The sequence below is a fragment of the Nannospalax galili genome, unplaced genomic scaffold, assembly GCF_000622305.1.
Source record: "Nannospalax galili isolate Female #2095 unplaced genomic scaffold, S.galili_v1.0 scaffold104, whole genome shotgun sequence".
Classification (NCBI taxonomy): domain Eukaryota; kingdom Metazoa; phylum Chordata; class Mammalia; order Rodentia; family Spalacidae; genus Nannospalax; species Nannospalax galili.
Genome location: NW_008353596.1, coordinates 630,840 through 635,582, shown reverse-complemented (window position 1 = coordinate 635,582; position 4,743 = coordinate 630,840). Strand labels below are relative to the sequence as shown.

Sequence of the window (4,743 nt, the reverse complement as noted above, 5' to 3'; positions counted from 1 at the left end):
TCCCTCCCTTCTTTTTTTCTTATCCTCTTATTTCCTCTTTGTCTTTTTGTATTGGGAGTTAAATGCAAGCATTTAACCCCAGAGACTTACACATGGTCTGACACTGAGCCATAACCACAGCCCCTTTATCTTTAATTTCTTTGGCAAGGTGTTGTCAGCTTTACAGTATAAAACTATACTTCTGTTAGGATTATACGTAAAGTGTTGAGGATGTAGCTCAGTTGTAGAGTACTTGCCTAGCACCCATGAAACCCTGGGCTCAATCCCCAGCATCACATAACCCTGTGTGATAGTACACACCTATGAGCTCAACACTCAGGAGGTGGAGGCAAGAAGATCAGAAGTGTGGTCAGCTTCCTCTGACCACATAGTGAGCTATAGACTAGCCTGGACTATATAAAAAAATTCCCAACAAGCAAACAAAAAAGAGTACTTTTTAAAAATTCTTTTGATACTATTGTGGATGAAATTATTTTTTAAATTCATTTTTGGACTATTCATTACTAGAATATAGAAATACAGTAGATTTTTATATTAATTTTGTATTCTCGATGAACTTTTTTGTCAGTTCTGATAATTCTGTAATCAATTCTTTGTACGTGTCCATATTTAAGTCCTACGGATTAAGATGGGCAGTATCCGGCTGGGTGTGGTGGCGCATGTCTTTTATTCCAGCGCTCAGAGGCAGAAACAGGTGGATCTCTGTGAGTTCAAGCCTAGCCCAGTCTACATAGTGAGTTCCAGGCCAGTTGGGGTTACAGGGAGACCCTGTCTCAAAAAACTGAAAAATGACAGTGTTCTCCAAGGCCCACAAACTAAAGGCTTTGCCCCTGGGTGGGAACATCAGAAGTGCTGAGGACGATGGGAGGTAGAGTCTGTAAGTGGTCCTAAGGTCACTGGGGATCTAAGATAGCGTGCAACCCCAGGATCTTCCTCTGTCTGGTTTCTGGCTCAGGAAGTGACCTTTCTTCTGGACACCTGCTCCCTCCACAGTCACTTTTACCTGGACTGAATTAAAGCAGACACCAAAGCTTTAAATCTCCAAAACTGTGAGTGAAATCAAACTTTTCTCTTGATAAGTCAGTTGTCTCAGGAATTTTGTGTGTGTATGTGTGTGTGTGTATGTACATGTGTATGTGCTCAAGTGTACATGTGTGTGTATGTGCACAGGTGTGCATGTGTGTGTAAGTCTTCGAGCATGTACTTAGGTGTATGTATGTGAGCATGTACTCAGGTATGTATATGTGTGTGACCATTTGCACAAGTGTGATGTGTGTATGTGTGCTCAGGTGTGCACATGTGTGAGCATGTGCACAAGTGTGTGGTGTGTGTGCATGTGTGTATGAACATGTACAGAGATGTACCTGTACATGTATGAGCATGTACTCAGGTGTGTATGTGTAAGCATGTGCACGTGTGTGTGTATGTTTGTGTGCATGTGCACAGGTGTGCATGTGTGTGTGAGCAGGTGCACAAGTGTGTGGTGTGTGTGCATGTGTGTATGAACATGTACAGAGATGTACCTGTACAACAGATGTGTACCTGTACATGTGTGAGCATGTACTCAGGTGTGTATGTGTAAGCATGTGCACGTGTGTGTATGTGTAAGCATGTGCACGTGTGTGTGTATGTTTGTGTGCATGTGCACAGGTGTGCATGTGTGTGTGAGCAGGTGCACAAGTGTGTGGTGTGTGTGCATGTGCACAGCTGTGCATGTGTGTGTGTAGTGTTTGAGCATGTACAGAGGTGTGCATGTACATGTGTGAGCATGTACTCAGGTGTGTATGTATAAGCATGTGCACAGGTATATGTGTGCCTGTGTGTGCATGTGTCTGTGTGCACATGTCTGTGTGAGCATGTGCACATGTGTGGATGTTTCTCTGTGTGCATCTGCACATGTGTGCATGTGTCTGTGTGTGCATGTGCACAGGTGTGCATGTATGCATGTATGTGGAGGCTAAAAGTCAATCTCGTGTGTTATTTCTCAGGTGTCATCCCACTTTTGAGTCAGGGCTAACTTGTCTCAGGACTTAACAGATAGGTTAGGCTAGCTGACCAGTGAGCCCCAGGGATCCACCTATCTCTGCCTCTCCAGTGCTGGGCTAACAAGCACATTCTACCACACCTGACTTTTTCATTTTGATTCATTTATTTTTATTTTATGTGTATGGGTGTTTTGCCTGCATGTATGTAAGTGCACCTAGGGTGCAACACCTGCAGAGGCCGGAAGACATCAATGGATGCCCTGGAACTGGAGTTACAGGTGGTTGTTAGTTACCATATGGGTGCTGGGAACTGAATCCAGATCCTTTGCAAGAGCAGCCAGTGCTGTTAACTGCTGAGCCATCTCTCCTGCCCCCCAACTTTTAAAAAATAACCTAGGTTCTGCAGCTCACACTCAGGACTTTCTTGTGCATCAGGCTCTTCATCCACTGAGTTTTTTGTTGTTCTTGTTTGTTTTTGTCTTTTTTAAGAAAAGGGAATATATTTCTGTATCAGAATACAGTGTGAAATGTACATTTAAGTTGCAGGGTCAATAAAAATATGTAGTTAAATACAAAACATAAACATATAAAACATAAATTACTTGCTTTATTATATAAAACATAGTCAAATGAAGTGAATACAATTTTTGCTTGATTTGGTTATTTTTACTTTTTCCTTAATTTTTGAATTTTATACAATATATTTAGATCATATTTAGATCCCTTCCTCTATGTGCACCCCCTTACCACCCCCTTTCCAATTTCATATATATATGAAATTTAAATTTGTGTCCCCAAATGCCCTTTGGTGCCGGTCCATGCACTGGAGCCTGATTTTCTCTCATAAGTGGATGCTAGCTTTGAATCCTTAGATATGAATGTTTAGATTGGAAAACCCATAGAAGTCAGGAAACTACCAAATGACCTTGGGGTGGGTGAGGCTTCATGGGAGGGGAGGTATAATACAGTGATATAAAGGGGGGAAGGGGAGTATTAGAGTGGGAAGGGTTAATTGGGGTGCGGTGTGGGAGAGCAGGGCAGAGAAGGGCGGGATACTAACACTAAAGGCCTTTAAAGATCCATATGGAAGCCTACCACTATAGAAACTTCTTAAAGTGCATCCATATAATACAATGTTAAAGGAGATTAAAATGAGTTGTCCTACAATAGGGGGACATTGCCCCTACTAGACACTTAGGCTAACAAGGAAAAAGCCCAGTGCCAGGAATGGACTCTCTCTTGAAGCTGTTGACCAGGAGTCCCATAGACCTTCAAACAATACTGGCCATTACTCTGTTCTTGGCTACCCACCAGAACTTGACAGTAAGATCTTATGACTGAAGACACTATATACATGAGCTATAGACTAGGAGAAATCAAGCCGTGCTGATTTCAAAGCCTCATTTCTTCTGGCTAAGCTTCATACTGCTGGAAGGTGCATGCATGCTGCCAGAAGCGAAAAGTAATCATCAGCCTTGCCTGGCTGTGAATCCTGCGAGCCATCACAATGGGGCTGGCAAGATATGAGCAGTGGTGCCATAGTGGCAGGGATGTTATGGGAGTAACTACCTTCCATTTTGCTTTTTTGTCATCAGTGAGGATTTTACTAAGTGGTTTTTCTGTCTCTATTGAGGTGACCATGTGTGGTGCTTTTCTTGTCTTTTTAAATTTCCTACAAAATGAACTTGTCACTATTTTTAGATGCTTAACTTTGCATTCTTGGTATAAATCTTTTTACCATAGTGTTAACGTTTCTAAAATACTCTTGGATTCAATTTGATAGTATTCTGTTGAGGATTTTTGGGTCTATACACATAAGCATTACTCATCTGTAGCGGCTCTTTTTTTTTTAATAATTGCTTTTTCTCGTTCTTTTATTGAGATAATACTGGTCCTATAAGAGTTGAAAATATTCCACTGCTGAGGGAGAAGAGTCCGTTTACTCCAGGGATGAGCTCCTGATGGATTATCCAATCCAAAGTGGTCAGCCATAAACACATGTACACTCTAGCACCACTAAATAAACAAAGTACATCATATATATAAAATATATATTATATATATATGTATAAGTTGAAAGGGAGTTGGGGGATTGTAGGAAGGGTTGGAGGGGAAGAGGTTTGAGGAGAGTGATATAAATACAGTGCTCTTGTATGAAGTTGTCAAAATTTTAAAAAATAGATGTAAATCAGAACATAAAATAATAAAATGAAAAAATCTTCAAAAAGTAAGTAGCTAAATCTTTTTTAAAAATCTCAAGGATCTTTGTGAAAGAGGGGGGCAGAAGAACTGTACGAGTCAGAAGCAGTGAACGGCTTCCAAGAAACTGTTTTCTGGACACAGCATAACAGGTGTACACATGAACCCACAGTGCTTGTGACAGCAAGCACAAAGTTTGCTCAAGCTCAATCCAGATGAAACCCTGGCATGGAGAAGGGAGGTAGGCAACCTGTCCCACCCATACCTGGAGAACTATTGGCTACTGATACCTACTGGGAAAGGGAGAGTCTATCTTCTTTAAAGGTGTGACCTCTGGTAGATCAGTCATACTTCAGTGGATGGCCACACACCCAAGAGTATAGGGGCAGCACAAATTTAAATTGATGGGTTTAAAAATTTTAAGAAGAAGGTGTAAAGTTGGGTGGGTGGGGCTGGGATGTGGACTTGAGAGGAGTAGTTTAGAGGAGGGGGTGAATATGATCGAACTACCCAGGATGAAATTCCCAAAAACTAATGAAAATTAAATGTAAGAGCAAAA

The 4,743-nt window shown here is 41.4% G+C and overlaps 1 protein-coding gene across 3 annotated transcripts in view; it reads right to left on the bottom strand.

Moving 5' to 3' along the window:
• Kcnip1 (potassium voltage-gated channel interacting protein 1) overlaps positions 1-4,743 on the bottom strand; it is a 400,602-nt gene that overhangs the window by 281,930 nt on the left and 113,929 nt on the right. The window lies entirely within an intron of this gene.